Source organism: Mixophyes fleayi, chromosome 2 (genome assembly GCF_038048845.1).
Source record: "Mixophyes fleayi isolate aMixFle1 chromosome 2, aMixFle1.hap1, whole genome shotgun sequence".
Classification (NCBI taxonomy): Eukaryota; Metazoa; Chordata; class Amphibia; order Anura; family Limnodynastidae; genus Mixophyes; species Mixophyes fleayi.
The window spans coordinates 195676159-195700882 of NC_134403.1; positions in this window are offsets into that span (position 1 = coordinate 195676159).

The window sequence follows — 24724 nt, forward strand, 5'->3', positions numbered from 1 at the left end:
TGATGGACTTGAGGTTTTTACTCCCTATCCTTTGAGGAACTGGCTTCCTGACCGGGATCTTAAACCCTTCCTTAAATCCCTCATAAATTAATTCAGCTTCATACCGGTTAGGATACCCGGCCAGCCACACCCGCATCCTGTCTAGTCTTATTGGGCTAGTTGCCTTTGCTAGGCCCACTTGCGCCGGATAAGGCAGCCTGACGGCCTCCTTTTTTCCTTGCGCATTCGTTTGCATAGTGGTTTCCTCCGCAAAAAATACACACATGCCTGAACTTGCATTGCGCTCTTGTACACTGAGTCTCGTTGAATGCCCAGCACTCAAGTCTATCTTGCCTTTGTAAACTAGGCCTCCCTGCCCCTGGCTTTGCTGATGCAACCCCTCTTTCCGTGACTGCACTGCCCTGGGAGTTTAACCAGATATCTACGCCCTTGACCCAAAATAAATTGGCTTCTGACCCTGCGACTTCAGGCGAAATGCCTCATCGTAGTTTTTCCAGACAGTCCCCCCGAACTTCCTATAGACTGAGTGGATGAAATTTGTGTATTTCACTATACTCATAGCAATCCCTGGGAAGCTTCTAACTAACACCCTGTGTAAACGAACATCCCACTCAGCCAATTATCCATAGCTTTATACGAATCAGCCTGCGCTAAACCTTTCTCGCTAACTTCTCCTTTTTCCTTTAGCCCTGCTTCCGGCAAGGTGTATATATCAATGAATGAGCCTTTTACAATGTCTCTCCTTGTTTGTTTCAGCAAATGAGCTGCAATTGCAGCCAGATCGCATCCTAGTGATACCCCAGCCTGCTCGAACGCTGCAGCTTTATGCTCAGAAGCCTGCCCCATCTGCTTTCTAACCACATCTACCCCAGGACCGGCTAACCTGCGCTTCTTTCTCGCCATCCTCAGCATGCGCCACTGCTCCTTAAAAAGCCTTATACGCTGACTCGCCCTCGGATTCAGAAGAACTATCTAACCCCGAGCTGTCCTCTACTTCCACATGTACATTACAATGATCACCCCTATTCATATTCATATTACTAACATCATTAACATTAGTATCATTAATAGAGTTCTCACCAGTCCCCGCTGATATGCTCATCTCTGCGCTGGTAGTGGCGCAAGAGGTCTTTTGTCGTGCTGGTCCTGGTGTCGGCTGCTGCTGTAATGCTGACCGGGCTGGATGTGGCCACTGGTGAGAGATGTCGGGCTGCTGGAGTCCCGCTGCAATTGGCGTGGACTTGGCGATGACTCTCACTTGCTGCGGTGCTGGACCCGGCACCTGCAGCCGCCCTGTGTTACCTCCTATCTCGATGCAATGTGCGCTGATGTCTGGTCTGATGCGATCTTCTCTCTTGCTGCAATCTTTTTTCTTGATGTCCGAGCTTCATTGCCCTGAGGCAAGTTGTGCCGACTGTGCTCTCCTGCCCATCTGTGGCTACCATGCCGCTGATGCCTCTGCTCTGTGCTTCTATGCCTGCACTCTCTGCGATCTTGGCTGCGCCCTCTTCCTCGCTGGTATCTGTGTCGTGGTGAAGAGGGTAACCGTGGGGGATAATAGGGGTATGGAGCAGGCTGATGACCTAATCCTTGAAATTGTGTTGAGGTGATGAATACCCAAGATCCCGGGTTCCCGCTGCCATTACTGAGGCTGTGTCCTTTGGATCCCCATGCCTGCGGAACATAGCCCCCATTGGCGGGTAAAACTGTGGTCATGCAAGTCAGAGATGAATGCTGTGATGCGTGTGTATTGCACAGCCCCTCAAGCTGTTGCCCCATTAAGCTGCCTTCTTTCCCCGAATCATCATCATCTTCAGCCCCTTGACCATGTGCAGTAAGTTGTTGGGGGAGGGGGGACAGTTTCCTCACCATATGCTGCTGCTCTGTGGTGATTTCTGCTGTTTGCTGGGTTTGTCCTGCCTCTGGCTCCAGCAAGATAGTTGAGGTTCCCTTGCTGCATTGCTTCCTCCTGGCTGCTCTCTGACCTTTTTCTCTGCTTGTTGCTGCACTCCTTCTCTTGCTCACATGTGACCCATGGCCATTGCTGTGTAATGCTTGTGCCTGGCTAGGCTTCTCAATCTCAGCTGCCTCGATCAAACGCCTGGATGGGTTCCTCTGCCTTTTAGGAAGGCTGCTTGCAGTGTGTTCTTGTTTATTTGCAGGCATGTTTGTTGCTGAAATTCAAGTAGTTGTGATTTTCCTGATCAGCAATGGCTGCTTCTGCTATGAATCTCTGCTCTATACTCTTCACATACATTATATCAGTTTCCATCCTACTGCAGAGCTCAGCCCCAGTAAACTGATCCTGCTGCCTTGCTGTCACTAAACCTAATTCCACTGCTGAGTTGGCGGGTTCACATTGTTATGAACTCCTTTACTTGTGAGCTGTTGGATGGATAAAATGTATGGACAGCTCTACAGATTGGCACCCATATAATTAAAAAGTACCAGATTTTGTCGATATAATACCCAAGTAATATCAATATACATGTAAACTGCAATAAAATATATATATATATATATATATATATATATATATATATATATTTATATATATATCTAATATATAAATGCTTAGTGGCGTCTGTGTGTGGAAAAAAAAAACCAAGTTGCGTGTGTGTGGGAAAAAAAATTCAAAAAGGGCTGAAATTTGGTAGGGCTCAAACTCATTTTCGCGAGGTAATTTTACCTCATGAACACACATGTGTAGAGGCGTGCGTTAGTGTGTGTGTGTGTAAAAAACTATTTTCTCAGAAAGGGCTCATCCAATTGACCTGAAATTTGGTATACTGACATTATTTGACCAAAAAATTAGAATAGTCAAGTCAGTTAACTTCCATCATCCCCCCTTCCCCCCGTGGGAGGGGTAGTAAAGGCTAAATTTACGAGTTGAGGGGTCAAACTAATTTTCGTGAGGTAATTTTACCTCATGAACACACATTAAAAAGGCCGCTTGCGTCGGGAACTAACGCTCTTCCCCTGAGGAGGCCTGGGCTAGGTCCAAATGCATGACAAGAACCTTTTTAAGACCTTAAGTAGCTTGATTTGACTAGAATGCATGAGTATCATGCACAGGTTAACTTGTATATATATATATCTATAATATAAATGTCTAGTGGCGTGTGGAAAAAATAAAACCAAGTTGCAGCGCCACCTGCTGGGCTAAGTTATACACTGACCTACTAAATTCTTAGTGTGTGTGGGGAAAAAAATTCAGAAAGGGCTGAAATTTGGTATACTAAGATGTTTTTAATTTGTTAATTGTTAAAAGTGTTTATAAAGATTTAAAAAAAAAATATATATATATTTCTTGAAGGAGAAGTGACAGTTGGGAGGGGTTGGTGGTTGCCGGGGGTGACAGTGGGGAGTGGTTGGTGGTTGAGGCCTGGGCTATGGCCCAAATGCATATATATATATATATATATATATATAATCTTATCACTACACTGTTCATTAGGAAAATGTGTGTATTATAAGAAACGGTGAACCCCTACTGTAAATGTATATGGATATTAGAAGTCACCTCAGATTACTATAATCTACAGCCTTTTTCTTTAATATAGTTACAGAACAGTTTGCTGAATTGTAATATTCTTGTAATTTACAGTAAGTAGTACAGGTTACCTGCCCTACAACAAAGTGTCACTAGAAACTATTTTTAAAATATTGTAAAGTATACAGCTATTGGAGACCAGAATATTTTTGCTAAAATCATTATAAAACCCCTCTTTATACAGGTGCAACAACACAAACCAGATTTCTCATAATCTAAATTACAAATCAGATTTTGTGTAGGTAAAATGGTTTGTTTCTGTGACTTCCCTCATTCAGTCCAAACAAAAATTGAATTTGCAGTTCTCTAAATCACTATAAATGTCTTCATATTCACTCCCATTTTTCCATGACTCTAGCTGTTAATCATAATCATGTCTCCCAAATTTGTTAATACTCAGTCTTGTTTAATTAGTATTGCTTACAACTGTAAAGAAGGCTGGGTATGCTGACACTATATAACTAAATGCTAACAATGATATAGCATACCTCCCAACGGTCACGATTTTAGGGCTTTGTCCCGCTGTCCCACCTGTGGACATGTTTGTTCTGCAGGTGGGAATGTTGGGAGGTATCTTCCATTCACAGCTGCTCTGTATAGCTCCATTGTGAGAGGGCTCATCCCATGGGTTCAATCCCCCTCCCCTCCCTTCCTACACAGGCAAGCATTCTCCAGTATCTAGCAAGGGAGGGGTCGGGAGTTCAGGACCCTCCCCTTATGCAGTGAGGTTATTTAAGGTTGTAGTAACACAAGGGAGTCTTTTTCTGGGACCAGCAGCCTGGGAAAATCAACTCTCCGGACAACTCTGGGTCATTAGCCCTGGGGCAGGTATTGTGAGCACCGGTATTAAAAAGGCCGGCACCAGCAGAGAGGGATTAAGCTGTGGCAGCTAATTTGTTAACTCCTTAATTTCCAGCCCATTCATTCAGACCCGCACGACAGGCCCTGGTAGCCAGCAGCTACTGAGAGCCAATAGTTTGGGGGACAAGAGCACACAAAAAGACCACAGCAAGACCCAACCCATATAAGTCACAGAGAGGAGAATCCCCCCTTTAATCTATCAGCTCCAGCCACCCAAAAAAAATAAAATAAATTATTTCCAGCAATCAATCCTTACCCAGGGACAGTTCTTCTACCACCGACAGGTGCCCATTGTATTCACTTACCATTGATAGCTGTTATAACTCTTGTTTCCTATCTGATTCAGAACCTGCATCTGCTGATAGCAGCATCTGCGACTCCAAGATCGTCTCAGTGTAAAGCATCATTGAATGGAGTGGACAGAGTGATTATAGAAGCCAAAGCACCAGGAAACCAGCCTCCAATGGCACCGAAGACGGCTTGTTAAAATATTGAGGTAATTTGTCTGGGAAGGATGGTTCCAGCAGCAGTAATAGTAAGGATTCAGTCTCATTCGAAGAATACCTCAACAAGCCTTTAGGTTGAATAAGCAGCTCAAAGGAGCCTTTTGACTTTGACAACAAGCCATGCAATTGGGGTGGCCAGTGCTGGTTCAGACACCCATGGACACACTGGAGGACACACTGCCAGGGACTGTTTCAGAAACACGATAGATTTAGCAACTGTTAAAAGCTCCGGCCCTGCTATCACTAAGTAAGGTAGCCTCACCCATCAATCTGCAGACCATGGTGGGGAATGGCTACCAGATACCCCAACAGAGCAGACACCATATTTTTAACTCAGGGATTCAAGAAGATATGATGAAATGAAAGAGTCGTCACGAGTTTCATATTCAACAAAAATTACTACAAATGCCTTCCCACAACCTGCCACATCAGTGTCTAGTAGTGGATACTAAATCTGAAAAAGTCGCACACTACCTGGTGTTATGATCCGCGGTCGTGTCCCATGCCGCTGCAGCTCATTGTTTACATATGGGCCGTGTCACCTAGGCAACGAGCGGGATACTCTGTCAGAGTGCGCTGTTTCACGGCATGAAATTTGCCTTCTGTGGCTGCTGAGCCTCCATTGGTCCATGCTAGTATTTAAGGCGGCTGCTATAGACGAAGACCTCTGTCATTTGTCTTGGAAGCTCATGTCAATAGCAGTTAGCCATAACACCTGGGTGACTTTTTGTTAGCAGGCCCAGCAAATACAGAAGCATGCCAGCAGATGTTACTAAGAGCATTGCTGTTGTCCCTAAAATGGAGTATAAGACTGAAGGGCCTACCATCATCATCACATATCTTGGAATCGAGATGGACTCAGCAAAGTCTGAAGACTCCTGGCAAAGTTACAACCCTGAAAGAGAAGATCAACATGTTTACAATAGCCAAAAAGAACACACTAAAGGAGACCCAATCCCTACTGTGTCTCCTCAATTTCACATGCAGGGCCATACCAATGGGAAGAATTTTCTGCAGAAAATTGGCCATGGCTATGTCAGGTATCACTATCAAACACCACTTCTTAAAGTTGCCTTGGACATCCATGTTTGGATAGCATTTCTGGAGCACTTCAGAGTCAGCCATATCCAGCCGCAGTTTGTTACTTTTCAAGGATGCAGCGGGTGCACAGATTTTTGGGACCAAAAGAGTGAATAGAAGACAGCATCATGAAAAAAAAATACTGCTTATCAAGCTTTATAGTCATTGAGAAGATATCTGAGCAAAAGTTTGCTAACAGACACATAGTTTTTTGGTGCGTCAACATAGGAGCGGTGCAAGCAATCAGTGCCCTCGCAGCTGTCCATTAACCTGCTGCAACATCTAGTCCTCACATGCCTCACATTTAATATTACATTGTGAGCCATGCACATGCCAGGGCTAGGGAATATTTTTGCTGACTCCTTGTCTGGATTTTGAATGGCAAACTTTCAGAAGAGCCGCGCCACAAGTTTAATAGGGCTCACATGTCTGGCAGATCAAGCAGACTGAGCTGCCCTAGTCAAAAAGACGGTTTCCTACCAATCTGCTTGTGTAAGTGGCAAACACATAGGAAAGCTAGAGGTAAGAGACAAGTGCATGCTATCCTCACCAAATTAGCACAGATGCAGAGAGCAGGTTGTTCTTCCAACTCCTTGGTGACTGGAATTTTGTTCTTCTCCAGACTAGAAGGGAAGACATCATAAGGAATGTTGTGGTAAGAAGGTTGGCCAAGGGTTGGTCCATGAGGGAGCCTTCCATGACCATCAGGAAGCCGATCACAATGTAGTTGCTTCCGGATCTAATCCAGATTAATGGACAACGAGGCCAAGCTATTTAGGATGGTTTTTGCCATGTTCTTCATGGCACCTTCAAAATCAGAGAGCTGGTTGCTCAATCAAAAAGTGCCAAGGTGGCAGGCATAGTTCTTCAAAACATCACCACCAGCCACATATCAGTTGAGTGAAAATTCCCCAGATCCAAGGCTGTTCCAATTAAGGAAGGGAGTGTGGGTGTCACTTTGTGAACAAAAAGACTCTGTCATATGTCCAATCAGACTATTCTAAGAATTAATAGAGCAGTAGGCCGCACAGCTCTCTAACACACATCAATTCTTCCCCGCTGTCCAAGTAACAGTTCAATGCAGCAGATTCAAATCCTACATTAGATAGAGAGTTGGCACAGCACAAATCTTAATGCAAGGTTTGATACAGGAGAGCAATCTGCCATCCAAAATTGTAGTGGTGTTAGAAAATAATTAGTTTTTTCCCATCAAGCAGGGGCCAGATTGGCCAAGCCCCATTGGGATTTTTAGTTTCACTACCCCCCTCTCTTACCAAATGGCCCCTTTTTCCTCCATTGTTCATCTTCTGTCCATCCGGTTAGCTAAGCCTTACTTAGTCCCCCCCCCCCCCCGATTCATTTAAATAAATAAACAAACGTTGTGATCTTATTTCTGTCACATAAATTGTCTCTGTATCGTTATTCTTTGGATAGTGAGTTTGAGCAGGAGTCCAAGTGGGAGGGCATCAGTCCCTCAGCACCTTAAACGATACCTGCCTACTCTCCCGGAATTCCCAGGAAGCTCCAGAATTTCATGGAGTCCTCAGGGACTCCCGGAAGAGTAGGCAACACTCCCAAAATTTAGCGAAATTAACGGCTGCGAATGGAGGGGGCGGGGTTAAATATGTCATTAAGCTCCGCCCCTCCATTCAATGCCGTGAATTTCGGCTTTTTATAGTGGGGGCAGGGCTATGGTTACGCAAAATGTCACCACACCCTCCTCCTGCCCCATGTCACATGACTTCTCCCCCAGTGGAGAAATCTTAAAAGTGGGCATGTATGCCTTAAACAAAGCAGTTAATTTAGTTTACCATTGCAAAAATCACTGCACCGTTATATATAGTTTGAAATATTAGTGTGAAGGTTGTCAATTTATTACATAATAACTTACAGCTTCATATATTGCTGGTGTTTCAATTTATTTTGCACCTTACATTTCATTGCAGTAAATATTACCTTAATTACATTTGTGTTTCTCTTTTAGATTGTGAATCCAATTTGTTTGTTCATTCACTTTATCATCATCATCATCTATTTATATAGCGCCACTTATTGCTGCTTTCAAGCCACCCACTTTTTATTAACCCAAAAAATAAACATACCAAGGTGGCTTTTCCCTCTATTTATATTAGTGTTATTGATTGTGTCTGGGTGTGAGAGGATACAAGGGGAGTTGGATCCACACAGAGTTAGGACTTCTCATCTTTCTCTTATTTCCACATTCTAATTGTTAGGGTGAGATGGTCCTCTTCCAACTAATAATCAACAGAAGAGCAAGAAAAAAAGGTTAGTACTATAGGAAGGCACTCCTATAGGAAGGCACTGTTATTTCCCTCACATGGAACTGGAGTGCCTTACTATAGTACTAACCTTTTTTCTTGCTCTTGTTTCTGGGTGTGGCAGATAGGATTTTTCAGATTCAGTTCCTGGTAGAAAAAACTGTCTATTAATACATGCCGAGAGCTAGTGGAGAATATTTGGGTGGAGATACTGAGTCATCACCTTTGAGAGACAATGCATTCATACATACTACACACCCCTGGAGCAGGCCTGTCTAGGGGTTACATAAGTATGAGATTTAGTGAAGGAAAAAACTGTGGGGGGTATGATGAAAACTCTTCTACATGTAAAAAGAAGTGTTGCCCAGAGAAATACAACAGATTCCAAATGTAATTATACTACTGCAGTTTAGAAAATGAAAGTAAACTTAATGCTTGCTGTGGACAGAACCACCTCTTCTATATAGGTACCTGTGGAACAGGTTTTATAAATGTGATATCCTCCTCATTCCCTCACCATAAGCAATTCCTTTCCCTATGGACTTAGGCGAAACTCCTTACACTGTTACAATAAAGCTAGACTACCTCCTAAATTGTACTAATATGCTAAAATGCCTAGCTTTTGCCCCTGGGGCTGCAGCATGCAACTGTTGATCCAGGGGCTGTTTGGTTCTTTCCATAGCTCGGGTTGAAAACTTGTGCAGTATGATGCTGTGAGTGGTGGAGGAGAGTTTGTGATTTGGAGGACAAAATAGAAGCTGCAGTCAAAAGATTACAGCTTTTGATTGATCCCGTTTCTCACTGTAATGTATGTCACCAGTTAGTTATTAAATATATAGAACTGAAGTTCCATTCTTTCCTACTGTTCCCATAGAGCTATATATGCTCACTTGCCCTCAGTTAATGAAGAAATAGGCTAAGGTCAGTGCAGGCGGCAGACAAGAATGGTCACCAGTAGTGTCAGACTGGGGCATGAAGGGCCCACCTGGAAAACCAGTGACTAAGGCACCTAATACCATGTAGCACTGCAAAGGGGTGTTGGGGAGCCTGGTGCACTTAAGACATTTATTATCATTATAGACAAATTATAGACTATTACACAGGCAAAACTGTGTGCACTAGTGTTAGGTGCACGCAGCTTTGCCTTCACGAGTAGTACATGGTGAAGCAGGACATACCTCCCAACTGTCCTTGTGGTCGGACCAAATCCTGACTAAGCGTGACAGTCACCCAAATTCAGGATGGCTCCACCAGATTCAAGACAGTTGGCAGACTGTCCTGCTCTCTCCTACCTGTCTTTTCACTTTCACCACCTGTGGCTGCTGGTGTCTTTAGATCAGTTGCTGCTTGTCTGGATCCTTGGAGGCCCTATTGGGGAAAACAAATGGGTACATGAAATTTAGAAAACTGCAACCATCCCTGCCATTAAATCAACAGCACCCACATGTAATAATTAGGCCTCTTTCCAGCCCCAATATTAAAGTAATAGTACTCGCAATTTACAAATAGATCTATTTCCCTCCAGCCAGTGGCGGATCCGGGGGGTGCAATCGGGGCATTTGCCCCCCCCTCCCCCTAGCAGCAGAAAGCCTACCTTTAAAATAGGTCCCAGCCGCCTCAAAACGGGAGGGGGTGGGTCAATCATGAGTGGAAGGCGGGGCTAAACGTGGGCCAGCCAATCAGAATAAAGGAGGGGCGTGATTATGCAAAATCGCCCCCCCCCCCTAAACATAAAGTCTAGGTCCGCCCCTGCCTCCAGCCAACCCCAAAATTTAATTAATAGTATTCCCATTTAATAAATAAACCTATTACCCTCCCTCCAAACAGCCCCAGGAATAAATTAATAGCATTTACGTTTAATACAACCATTTCCCACGACCATTCCTGGCATTAAATAATTAATATTCACATTTAATAGATAGCCCTCCTTCCCACATTCAGCCCCACATTCAATTATAGACCCAAAACAATTTTATTGAAGATATCCAGACATCAATCATACAATATAGTTTGTTTCATAAAGAAAAAGAAGCATTCAATTGTAAATACAATCAACATACATGTACATAGATATTGTTACATTTTTTATAGGTTCTACTTGGAGGTTTGACAACACCTCGCTACATACCCCAGCATTGATTTAAAGGTCCCGTCACCCCATCTTAATTTAATAGGTCCCACTATCACTCCACAAATAAAATAGCATCCATTAAATAATTAGCCCCCACCTAAACTCCACCAGTAAATGAATAGCCTATCTTCCACCAATGTACTATTAAGACAGCCCCCCATTTCCTCACACATTATAGCAGCCCCCTCCCTATAGTGTTCTCTGTGCAGCCCCCCTCACTATAGTTTAGCATAGGCAGCCCCCCTCACGATAGTTTAGCATAGGCAGCCCCACTCCCGATAGTTTAGCATAGGCAGCCCCACTCCCGATAGTTTAGCATAGGCAGCCCCACTCCCGATAGTTTAGCATAGGCAGCCCCACTCCCGATAGTTTAGCATAGGCAGCCCCACTCCCGATAGTTTAGCATAGGCAGCCCCACTCCCGATAGTTTAGCATAGGCAGCCCCACTCCCGATAGTTTAGCATAGGCAGCCCCACTCCCGATAGTTTAGCATAGGCAGCCCCACTCCCGATAGTTTAGCATAGGCAGCCCCACTCCCGATAGTTTAGCATAGGCAGCCCCACTCCCGAAAGTTTAGCATAGGCAGCCCCACTCCCGAAAGTTTAGTATAGATAGGCAGCTCCCTCTGTAGTTTAGTATAGATAGGCAGCCCCCTCTGTAGTTTAGTATAGTCAGCCCCCCCTATAGTTTAGTATAGATAGGCAGCCCCTGTATAGTTTAGTATAGCCCCCCTCTCTATAGTTTAGTAATGATAGGCAGCCACCTTTGTAGTTTAGTATAGTCAGCCCCCCCTATAGTTTTGTATAGATAGGCAGCTGCCCTATAGTTTAGTATAGCCCCCTCCCTATAATTTAGTATAGATAGGCAGCCCCCTCTGTAGTTTAGTATAGTCAGCCCTCCCTCCCAATAGTTTAGTATAGATAGGCAGCACCCCCTTAAGTTTAGTATAGCCCCCCTTCCCTATAGTTTAGTATGGATAGGATAGGCAGCCATCCCCTCTCTTACCTTTAGTTGCTCTCACCATCGCTCCTCACATCAGGCAGACAGGAAATGACTTGACTTCCTGTCTGCTGCACAGCATTTTGGGACCCCATACAGCAACAGGTAGCCTAGTGATTGGCAGACAACAAAACAGATACAGAGCACAGATAACTAACACAATAACAGAAAATAAGAGTGTGGTGCTGATAGCCTTTTAAAACCACATGGACCCAATCCCAATAAATCAATCTGACAAGCCCTCACAATGCTGATCAGTGATACAAAGCACCTGAGTATGTGTTAAATTAAGTTATTTCAAGGCAACCAGTATGTAACCCCCTGTCACTGTGTGTATTGTGGGGTGCACAGGGTACACAGTGCACTCCTTCTCAAGCCCTGGCTAGCTGATGGGCATGGGTGTAAATGATCAGGGGGTCGCTGCACATGCAGGTGTTTCTTTGTAGTTAGTGGGACACAGGTGATGTCACTTTGGTGCAGTGTAATAGAAGTCACATTAATTTGGGCGCCAGACCATCTCTATGATAAACTCAACTCTTTATTTACACTCTTCCTCCAGCACGATAATCATAGTGGTTGCAGCAATAAAGAAATATATGTACAGCTCCTTACTTCCTCCTGCACAGCTCTTAATGTTATCCAGATGTTATATAACATAAATCATAGGTCTCTCTTACACTCCATACTCACTGCAGATCACCCTCCTCTGCAGGGGCACATGCATGGATGCTAACAGGCAGGCAGTTTCTCCACCATGCAGCTCTGACACACTCTGTGTACCTCTCAACTGCAGCTCATCCCTCCTCTGCGGGGATGATGTCTCCTGTGCTCTGACACGTCACTCTGTGTACTCTCAGCCTCAGGATCTGACACTACAGCTACCATCCCTCTTGTAGCAGCCCTCACTCCAGGGCCTCTTCCATGCAAAGTGTCCCCCTCTTCCTTGGGTTCTCTATAGTGGCATGGAGTTCTCCCCCTCATCCAGGGCACACATTCCTTGCCCTGGCTCAGTCACCACGGTCAGAGAGCCAGGCAATGCTGGGGGAGCCTGGGAGCTTCCACCCCAGGTCCCCAGCTACATCTCTCCTCTCCTCTGTCTCCTCTCTATCTCCTTTTGCCCCCTTGCTGACAGCCCCTCCTTCTTCTCCCTCAGTCTCCAGGCTGGGCTGGGTTATCACCATGGTAACCTGTTTAAGTAACTTTTCATAAACTATTAGTTTACCCTCTAGGTGACCCCTCCTGAATTCACTGAGCTACAGGATTTTACTAACACGCCACTAGGGGGCGTTACATTCTCCCCCGATTAGCTGGGCACCCTAAACAACACCTAGTGGGGCTGCCTAGCTAATCTCACTCACACCTAACTCACATATGCACACACACATGTAAACTTTTCTACATCACTATTGCATGAAAAATCACAGTGTAAAGTGAATACAGCATAGCAATACAATGGCAGTATGAATATAAAACACATTTCACATGGCATACCCCACAACACCCCCAATGGATGTAAACATGTGAGTCACAGGTGTCCTGTTTTTTCCCCAATGTACCTTCAAATGTGGCTTAATGCCAAAGCAATGTAGCACCTCCAGCATTACAGGAGCCTCACATCACTACGCTGTACTGTTGGGGGCCTGTTCCTTCTATCTAGTTCACTGTCCGTGGCTTCTTGCTAACTCCATCTTCTTTTCCACATCATGATACTGTATGAAATGTCCTAGTTCATTGACCTTTGTGAAAATAATATTTATATAATTAGTGCACTGACATCAGAATTCATTGATTATACACTAAAGTAATTTCATTTTTCTTTTCCCAACATGAAAAATCAGTTGAAGACCTTTCCCCTTCATGCAGAAGCTCCAAGGACGCAACGTATGTAGTAAGAAGCACGGTGGCTAAGTGGTTAGCACTTCTGCCTCACAGCGCTAGGGTCATGAGTTCAATTCACAACCATGGCCTTATCTGTGTGGAGTTTGTATGTTCTCCCCGTGTTTGCGTGGGTTTCCTCCGGGTGCTCCGGTTTTCTCCCACACTCCAAAAAAAACCAAAACATACTAGTAGGTTAATTGGCTGCTATCAAAAAAATTGACCCTAGTCTGTGTGTGTGTGTGTGTGTATGTTAGGGAATTTAGACTGTAAGCAGGGACTGATGTGAATGAGTTCTCTGTACAGCGCTGCGGAATCAGTGGCGCTATATAAATAAATGATGATGATGATGATGATGATAGTAAGAAGCAAAAAGATGCATAATTGCAGTTTTATATAAGCTACATCCTCTGGTCTAATTAATGCTGTGGTCCCATCAGGAGCACAGGGGACAGTGGCACAGTTCCGGGTCAGTCCAATGCAAAGTAGCAGGTTTGTGTGTCATTGTGATTCTGTGAGTCAGTAACTATCAGGTGGAGTCTGTCTGACAGTCAATATTATTTCATTACTTGTACCACCACACTCTTTGTTAAACACGCTATGCATGGGGAAACTTTCACCGGAGAAACCCAGCAAATCTTTTCACCGGAGGAGGCTACCGTCAGTGATAGCACTAATGAATAGGGAGGAGCCCTATCTCTGAGGAAAAGACCCATTTTGTTTAGGGCTTATCTCTGATAAGATATCTTTTGTACTTGACCTGCAGATCACAGATACAGATATAGATAATGTGTGTGTTTTTCTTTTTAAGGAGTGAGCTTCCCTTTTGGCGCAATGCAGCACATCTTTCACCTCACCCACTCATTTCTTCACCTTGGTGAGTCTTCCCGCTGGTCTAGTAAGGTGTAACAATTTACAGTTGGAGAAGTTGATCCATGTAATCCCTACCTGCTCCAGGGTGACTGTATGCTGATAGGTAGTGTGTATCAGTAAGTGCCTACACCTGAATCTTACTCATGGTCCTCGGGGCAGTAGTATCATCAGATTCTTACCATGGGACCACTCGATAAACCCTCACCCGACTCACAGATAGGAGTTACACCTGGCCAGTGTCGGACTGGGGCATTAGGGGCTCACCGGGGGACTGCAACGGTAGGGGCCCACCAGAGGGGGTGTGGTCAATTACCATAGTGGCGAGACCAGACACTAGAGGGGGAGTGGTCAGCCCATGACAAAATACCGCCATTGTATTTTATTAAACCAATATTGAGACATTTAAAAAAATTATAGGTACAATGTTGTGGGTGTGCACACAAATCTGCTGTTACTTAAATAGTGATCCAGTGATGGGGATTTCACATGGTGAGTTCTCATAAGTAGAAGAATGTATGTCCACTTATAACAATAGGACACAACATTTTGATACTGGTTTCAGATAGAGTTCACCATAAAAATGAACTTTAGTGCAGTAACCAACCACAACCACAAATGTACAAATGTTCCTTATTGACTGGACTCTGATGGATGGAAAGTGTAGGCTAGGTAACCCATACTCTATAAAATGTTGGACATACAGAGAATTTTATAAGTTTTGACATGTACAGTTCTTCTGCAATGCCATTGTACTTTTTTCAGTAAACCATGTTATTTTTTTACAAGTCCTGCCTGGCGTCAGATCTGTGCTACAATCTCATTATGGGGTGACCTGCAACAGAGAAGATGGGGATTTTCTGGACACGAGCGATACTATTCATGCCATTGATGGCCAAGATTCCTGTCTGGATCATCTCCTCAGGAGATTAAATACACATTAAACAAACACACAAACACTTACCTTGTCGCGCTTCCTGCAGTGCACACATGGGACGGCACCTGTCACATGATGCGTCTCATGTGACTCCAGAATGGAACAAGCTACGCACAAGGGGAGGGGGGGAGTCGCCCGCTGCTCGCCCGCTGGCCCTTCCCTCTTCAAAAAGGGGGTGTGGTCTTATAGCGTCGGGGCCTACTGGTGATTCTTCCGGTATCCAGGTGGGCCAGTCCGACGCTGCACCTGGCACATGTATTAGCAAACTGTAATAAAAGGTAATGCAGCGATTTTATCAAGATATAGCAGGAAGGTATGATGAACATTGGGCCTGTATAGCTAGGGTGAGTGAGAAAATTAATAAATAATTTGCACTCTAAGTGTCAGTACAATAACATCTCATAGCGTAATTGTTTGACAATAACGTAATTAGTAACAATAGGCATATACAGCAGTCATGCCTCTATGATAAAGTGATCACAGGACTGACATCATTTTAAACCTAGGGGCACATTTGTCAATATTCACATAAAGTGAAAAATAGTTTTCAATCCTTATTGCAATGATAAGGATTGAACTATTTCTCAAATTTATGTACAACCCAGAGGGACGTTTTTTTAATGGTAAGTGCACGACAGTGCACTATCATTATTTGTTAAATATGCCCCTTAGTAACTTATGTAAGTGATTCATTTGCATGCAGTGGGCCCTTTCGCTCACTCTCCACACAAGTTTGTGCCTGCAAGTGGAGACCATGATCTAGCTGGAAGTACAAGAACAATACAACAACACATGTGAATATAACCAATAGTAATAAGCTCAGTATCGTCAATGTGCTTAGGATGATGCCACTAGTTGAGGAGTCAGGCAGTCAATAACAATAGGAGCACATGATCCCGGGACACAACCAATACTCTCCCGCATCTCCTCCTCTCAATGACATTGATAGGCCTGTAAGAAGAGATTTGGTTTAATCAAATGGTAAACATCCATATTGACGTTCAACCTCCATGATTTCAAGTAAATGATTATATGTTTGTGCTGTGTGAGCAAGACGATCAATCAGAAGCTGCAGTCATGCGATTTCTGGTTATCCCGCTCACGTCACCTTTCTGCAGTAAACTTTTAAAGTTTTGCCAGTTCTATATTGCAGTAAGGGAGGAGCCCTAGAAAAATGACTGTAGGAGCAAGGAAAGAAGAGTATAGGTAAGAAAAATTAATAATTAGCTTTAAAATAAAAATGATATTGAGTTACAGCAAAATTTCAGTCTCTAGCAGTTTTTCATTAGTAATCAGTTTAATGTGTGGAAAGCAAATACACAAGCCAACAAAACTTAGTACACAATTGTCTTCTGTTGCTTAGTATCACATATTTTCCAATTTGGTAGCATTTTCTTTGTGGTTAATGAACACCTGAGAGAAAAATGCCAGAAAATGCTAAAAAAAAATAATTAAATTGGCTAGTTGTGATGCAAGTACAAACACCCTATGGTGCTCTCACACTGAGCACATACTGCATGCTTTGTCGTAGTAACTGACAGTTTTACAAAAATGTACTGTTAATCATCAATTACTGACATATTATTGTAACATGCATTAAATAATAAAAAAAAATCAGCCATCTAGAAGACAACAAATCGTGGAAATCTAGGGGAAAAAAAGATTCACAATATTACTCCAAGTCCAAACTACTGATGTAGTGCAAGTTTTAGCTAGATGCAAATTTTGTCCATGTGCAGAATTTGAAACCGAGTGAACCATATTGCACTGCAAGGAGGGGTAACTTCAAACTTTTTTTGCACGTAGGTCAAATACTGCTGCAACATCCATGCTACATACATACTGGCCAACTCTATTTTCCCACTGCCCCTACAACTCTCAGGGGTCCATTTAACAACAGGAGAAAAGCCCTTTTTCCTTTGAAACCGAGAATATAGGGCTTCCCCTTATTTAACAATGCCCAGGGCCAGTGGTAGCTATCGCTCATCTGCCCCTAGGAAACTTTACGATGCTAATAGCGGCAATTGAAAATCTTGCCTGTCACTGGATCTTGTTAAACAGACCCCTAAATCAAGTTGTGAATTTTACATTTTGTTCCCTGCAGCACAGCATGGCTTTTACATATCAACTTTTTGCATCCAGTGGCTGGATTTGCTATACTCTAAAACAGCCTCTTCATATGTAGTATAGTGGTTTTTGTAAGACATCATGTTTTTACTGAAAAGTACATATTAATTGGAGGACAAAAATATGGCTTTTTACATATGTGTCAGTAAGTGAAATTTGCTGTTGCTGCAATAACTGCTTTTAAAAATTGCTTGCAAGCAGTCAGAGCAGAGCTAAATATTTCTAATTATACTTGTGAGGAGATAATATAGAGACAGCATATTATATATACAGTGTTGAACATTTGAATACCATAAATGGTGTTCTACTGCCATCTAGTTGTAGAAATGGCAAGAGAAAATGAGAATCAGTGTTATTATTAGAGATGGGCGGGCTCGGTTCCCCTAGAACCGAACCCACCCGAACTTTGCCTATCCGAGTACCGAGCCGAGCAGGCTCGATACTCTTCCACCCGTTCGGAATCTAAATAGAGGCAAAACGTCATCGTGACGTAGTCGGATCTCGGAGCTCGGTTCTCGTGATATTTGAAATGCATAGATACCCACCTCCACAGCAATCCATCACCATTTGACAGAGGGAGAGAGCAGGGTTAGGTCACAGGCTGTATTAGAGCAGGGGCAGAGCAATAATTGTACACCTTATTCTTTCTATTATTATTTCAATTCTATTCTATTCAATTCTATTATTATTACCAATTCTATTAGCAATTGTTAGAGCAGGAAGAGAAGAGGATAGAGGGGGCATTTTTTTCAATATTTTGCACTACAAGTGCTTTGGGGTGTCCCATATTCCCCTGCGTGAAACTCTAATTTTTCTGGCTGTCAAAAGTGATATTTATCAGCAGTATCCATACAATTTTCTGCACTATAAGTGCAGAAAATGTTTTTTCCGATGATCAGCTATCGTTAGGGTTAGTGTATATGTGCGGCCCAAACCAACTCGTCGTCTTCCAATGTGGCCCAGGGAAGCTAAAAGGTTGGACACCCCTGATCTATACAATATTTTGCACTACAAGTGCTTTGGGGTGTCCCATATTCCCCAGTGTTAAAGACTAATTTTTCTGGCTGCCAAAAGTTAAATTTAGTGTTATGGCTGACGGCAAGTGTCATAAACTTGTAGAACAGGTCACAGAGGTCTTCGCTTATAGCAGCCGCCTTTCCCGTAGAGCTGAACGTGCTCACAGGTACTCGAATGCCCCCAGGTCTTAAGCTCCAAGTAGTACATGTTTATAACCCTACCGCAGCATAGGCGAGGGCCAGGTGGAAGAATAGCAAAGTCCAAACGGGCCGAGGTCAAGGGGTACAGTGGGCAGCGGTGGTGTAGTCCAGGCAAAAGGTCAGAGCTGGTGGCAAACAACGAATCCATGTAACAGGCTGAGATCAAGGTCACAGGCAATTCAGCAGAGTCCAGTACACGGTCCAAGGTCATACACAGCAAGATCAATCCAAAGCCAGAGAAGGGGAACAGAGCAGGGAGCAGGTAAGTATGCACAGAGCAGGAACTATAACCGGCAATGAGGCCCAGTCCTCACTGCCTTAAATACTCTGATGGGCAAATCAGAACGGAGGAGGACAGGGCTAATAACACAGGTCTGCAAATAAAACATTTTGGACAGCTGTTTTGGTTTAGTTGACTCATTCTTACGTTTTTTTGGTGCACTGAATCCAAAAATGACAGCCATTTTGTCCCGGGACGCCAGGTTTTTGAACAAACGGGTGGTCATCGTTTAAAAAAATCTCTTTACGCAAATATTTTATTTACATGAAAAATATTAACTCATTTGCACAGGTGACGACAAAATTAACACCACACTCAAGTAGATTGCTTGTGAAATCGTCTTTTTTTAAACTCTAAACTTCTTTTTGAGCTTTTCCTCTTGTACGTGGCTTCCGGAAGATCTCTGTACAACATCCAGCAGTAGTCAGCCATCATCGTAACACTCCATTTCCCTTGATACCTTCTTTCCATTTCTTTTATATCTTGATGGAAATGTTCTCCTTGCTCTTTACTCACTGCTCCCAAATTTTCAGGAAAATAGTCAAGGTGTGAGTTGAGAAAATGGACTTTTAAGCTCATGGAGCAACCAAACTTGTGGAACGCTTTCAACATTGTTTCCACCATTTCCTTGTAATTTGGGTCCTTTTGGTTTCCCAAAAAGTTTTTATGACCACAGTAAAGGCAACCCACGATTCTTTTTGAGTTGGAGTCATTGAACTGATGAAGACTTTGTCGGATATGAGTTTTCTAATGTCCGGGCCAACAAAAACCCCCTTTTTCAGTTTTGCCTCCGTTAAACCTGGAAACTTGGATCCCAAGTACTTGAAGCATTCGCTATCTTTGGGAAGTGCCTTAACAAATTGCTTCATTAATCCTAATTTTATATGGAGTAGTGGTAATGAAACCTTCTCAGGGGGTACCAATGAATCTCTGAGAACATTCTTTTCACCAAAAACTAGACTTCTTGGTGGCAATTTTTTTTGCTTCCAGTGATTTTGTCGGTCTCTACTGTCCCGTAAACATAGAAAACATGGGTATTTGGTGTGCCCAGCCTGTTGTACCAGCAGCATACACAATACTTTTAAATCCCCATATACCAACCAGTTTTGGTTTTGATAACCCACTTTCTTGAGTAGCAACTCCAAGTTCTCATAAGTCTCCTTCAAGTACACCGAATGAGCAACAGGAATGGACGCATAACGGCCACGATTGTGAAGTAAAACTGCTTTTAAGCTTCTTTTGGAAGAGTCAATGAAGAGTCAAAAGAATCCTACTGAATGTGGAACTGAGCCATCAACCCCCCTAAATCACCATGAACTCTCCACATATGAAACTGTCAGGCGAAGTTACACACTTTCTTGGAGGCATTGCACTAATTTTGAACCACACAGACAATAGCAGGATGACTACTGAAATGAAATACAAGATTGTGGAGAACAAGTTAATGCATGAAAGAACATGTCCGGGCAGGCCCTAGCAAGCACACTCAACAATGCAGTGATCACCATCAGGACCAATAAACATGTATTTTCATGTTTTTGGGAGCACTGGCAGTGAAAATAAATTTGTTTTTCCATGTTCAGTTTTTTTCCCCCAAGTATGATGAATTTGAAATTTAGCGATTTCCAGCTACCTGTTTGACCAAGGCACATTTATAATGTGAAAAAACCTGATGTCCCAGGAAAAAACGATGGTCATTTTCGAATTCAGCGCACCAAAAAAGAAAAGAATCAGATAAAATTATGAAAACAGCTTTTTGGTTGCAGACCTGTGTAATCAGCCTCGGGAGGCTGCTGATTAATTACTAGCTGGGAACTAGCATAGGTCATATCAAAAGCAGGAACATGTATGAATGACAAATAGAATCATGCGAGAGCTCCCCCTGGAGTTGGAGGATGTCCCTACAACCTCCACAAATATAACAGTGCATTGAAACTAATGCACATTCTCGGCTGCCACCTCACGACAGGATGCTGCGTACCACCGCGGCTCGTAACATGTAGCAGCAGTGTTTTTACAATATTTTGCACTACAAGTGGTTTGGGGTGTCCCATATTCCCCAGTGTGAAACACAAATTTTTCTGGCTGTCAAAAGTCATATTTATCAGCAGTATCTATACAATTTTTTGCACTACAAGTGCTTTGGGCTCATTAAAATGGATTCAAAGCAGTCCACATATGAGCAGAATCAGCAAGCAGGTCCTGATGGTAGTGTTCCCAGTAGGTCATCTGGTAAAGCCTATGTAAAAGTACATAGTCTTTAAATCAGGGAAAAAACACACACCAAAAAAAAAATTACCGTGTTGAAGCGAAAAAGAAGTGTAACTAAGGAAAAGTTAAGTGCCGATAAAAAAAAATTGCCAACATGCCATTCTACACACGCAGTGGCAAAGAAAGAATGAGGCCTTCGCCTTTCTCTATTAGTGGCAGATCAAAAAATGTTACTGAGCCTTCTTCTTGTACGGTCACTCGTGAGCAAGCAAGACCAAGTAATTTGGAGTCTAAAAGTGGTGCACAACTATTGTTACGCGTTAAAGCCAAGCTGCAAGAAAACAATAAGGCTTTAGAGGATAATGTATGCTCAGAATCAGAAATGACACCAATCCCTGTGGAGAGTCCATCCACCAGTGGTATGTCTAATCGTGAGCATTCTGTTAGTGTACCCATAAACAAGGGCCCTTTCAGCATTTTGCTGATGTGTGCCTGAACAGCCCGAGTGTAGCCGGTAATACACAAATTGAGGATGCCACTTTGGAATTAGAAGAGGATGAGGGGGAGATTTGTGTAGGCGACGAGGGCGCTAATGAGGATGTAGATGAAGATGAGGTTGTTTGTGTAAGTCCTGCACCAGTGGCAGCAGTTCTGGCATGTGACAAGAAAAAGGCCATTGTCATACCTGGCCATAAAACAAAAAAATCCACTTCTTATGTGTGGAAGTATTTCTACCCAAATCCAGACAACAGTTGTATAGCCATTTGTAGTGTATGTCAAGCCACAGTCAGTCAAGGGAGGGACCTTAACCATCTTGGAACCTTGTCTATGTTACGTCATTTGACAAGAATTCATGGCAAAGTGTTGGGAAAAGCTGAAAGTTCTTCCAAAAAAATGACAAGGACTCAATCATCAGCTAGGACCCTTCGGTCACCGACATCCCGACGGCTACAAAATACACCCACAACACCATCCTTATCAATATCCTCTGTAACGCTCGGAGTTAGCCCTGCATCCCACTTAGTAAGGCTGGATGACTCCTGCACATTTATTGATTCCTCTGAAGAAAGCATTAGTCCCACTGCTGCTGCTGTTGCTGCTGCTGGGGGTGAATTGTCAGCCCAGAGGAAGGCCAAGAAAAAGAGCAGTCCTACATTTCAACAATTAACTGTGAAACAATCATTTGCTAGGGGAAGCAAATATGACAGCAGTCACCCAGTCGCCAAGCGAATCACAGATGCCAGGGCTACCATGTTAGTGTTAGATCTGCGTCCAATATCCACAATAAACGCAGCTGGTTTATCACAGTTAATTGAGGTTTTGTGTCCGCGTTACAGAATTCCATTGCAACACCATTTTTCCTGTAAAGCTATTCCACAACTATACCAAAAAGTGTGTACAAATGTAGAGATTGTGCTGAAAAATGCCATTCTGCCCACTGTCCACTTAACCACAGATATGTGGACAAGTGGAAGTGGGCAAACCAAAGACTATATGACTGTGACAGCCCACTGGGTTGGTCATTCGCCTTCACCAGCAGAAATAGCAGCAGCATGTACACCACTATGTAACATTTGTCACAGGCAGGCCACTCTTTGTATCACCGGCTTCACTAACAGGCATACAGCTGACAATTTGTTATGAAAACTAAGAAATGTGATTGATACATGGCTTATACCACTTGGACTCTCCCCAGGGTATGTCATTTCTGATAACGCCAACAATATAGTGCGAGCATTACAGCTGGGTGAATCCATCACATTCCCTGTTTTGCTCACACCATCAACTTGGTGGTGCAGAGCTTTCTAAGAAATAACCGTGAGGTGCAGGAGATGCTTTCGGTGGCCGTAAAATTTCAGGCCATTTTAGGCATTCTGCCACAGCATGTTGGAGATTGCAGCAGCTCCAAAGAGGTGTTAACTAGGTGGAATTCCACCCTGTACATGCTTCAGAGGATGGAGGAACAGCACAAAGCCATGCAAGCATATTGCACAAGCCATGACATTGGGAAAGGAGGGGGGATGTATTTCACTCTAGCACAGTGGGGAATCCTTTCAGTGCTGTGCAAGGTGCTGAAACCATTTTAAGTTGTGACGTGTGAAGTGAGTGTAGACTCTGTTAGCTTGAGCCAAGTCATTCCTTTAATTAGACTATTAGAAAAGCAGGTTGAGAAACTAAAGGCAAACAATTCTGCAAAGTATGTTGGCCTTGTGTCACGGGCACTAGGAGTCTTTGCCCAGGATATCACCAGATGATGTTCTTACCAGAGTAATATAGCTGGTACTATGGTCCTCTGGTAGCAGGGTGACAACGGAACAGGAGAATCAGCAGATGGTGAGAGAATGCTCAAGGAAAGTCTATGACTAGCAGCAACTGGTAATGACTTAGATGTATGTACACGAGGAACCAGATGGACAAGTAAACGTGAGGAGAGTCAGTGGTCTGCGTACAGCAAGTTGTACCACTGCTATAGTGAGGAGGAATGTCCAGGAGTAGAGAGGAGGTAGTGAAAGTCAGTGGTCTGCGTATAGCAAGTTGTACCACTGTCTATAGTGAAGGAATGGATTCCAGGTGCAAGTAGGTAACGGGGAAGTCAGTGGTCTGCGTGCAGCAAGTTGTACCACTGCTATATATATGTGAGGAGGGACACGAGGAGATGAATGGAATGCAGAGGATACACGGGGCACACGGAACTTGATCCCACGATGATAACCACAATGCAATAATAACTGACAAGCGCTGCTTGAAGTATACAAAGTCACTATAGAGATCCAGGTAATAGGAAACAAAGTCAATAGTAACAATAGCTTCAGTAGATGGAAGACTCCGGAGATGAACACAACACAGTCCAGACGGATATGCAATACAATAGCAAAGTCAATGGAAAGTATGCATACCGCGGTTCAGGAGAGCAGGCTGTCAAGGAGACGTGCAGGGATACCTGAACGGCTGAACGCCGGCAGGAGGAGAGACCACTGGAGGATGGAAGCGGTAATCAGGTTGGTGCAGCGCACGGAAGGTAACCGGTAATCAACTAAGCAATCCTCAGGAAGCAGTAGTAAGTAAAACTGGAAACATGATGAACACGGGAGAGTTGAGGCTGTCTGGTATCCGGCAGTAGTAGCGGAGGCAGCGGAGGGAAGGCACGCTGAACACGGGAGAGTAGAGGTGGTCTGGAATCCGGCAGTAGTAGCGAAGGCAGCGGAGGGGAGACACGCTGAACACAGGAGAGTAGAGACAGTCTGGAATCCGGCAGTAGTAACGGAGGCAGCGGAGAGCAGACACGCTGAACACAGGAGAGTTGAGGCGGACAGGAATCTGGCAGTAGTAGCAGATAGGAATCAGCTGAGTGCAGACACGATGAACACAGGAGAGTTGAGGCGGACTGGAATCCGGCAGCAGTAGCAGATAGGAATCAGCTGAGTGCAGGCACGATGAACACAGGAGAGTTGAAGTGGTCTGGAAACCACAAACGTAGTAGACAGGAATCAGCTGGAGTTGAATACACGAGGAAACACAGGAACACCTTCAGAGGCTCATGGGGAATGAGACTCCAAGATCAGGCAACCAGGTAATGATCACAGGTGGTTTAAATAGGGAGGGTTGCCTGATCATCCAATCAATTAAAAGCCACAGGTACTGAAGGTTTCATAAGGGCTGCACATGCGCAGACCCTCAGGATGGCGGACGGCCACGGTTCCTGAACACAGGAGAAATGGCACTCACAGTCCGGTGAGTGACAGTACCCCCCCTTTTAAAGGTGGGCATAGAACACCTGGAACCGGGTTTGTCCGGAAA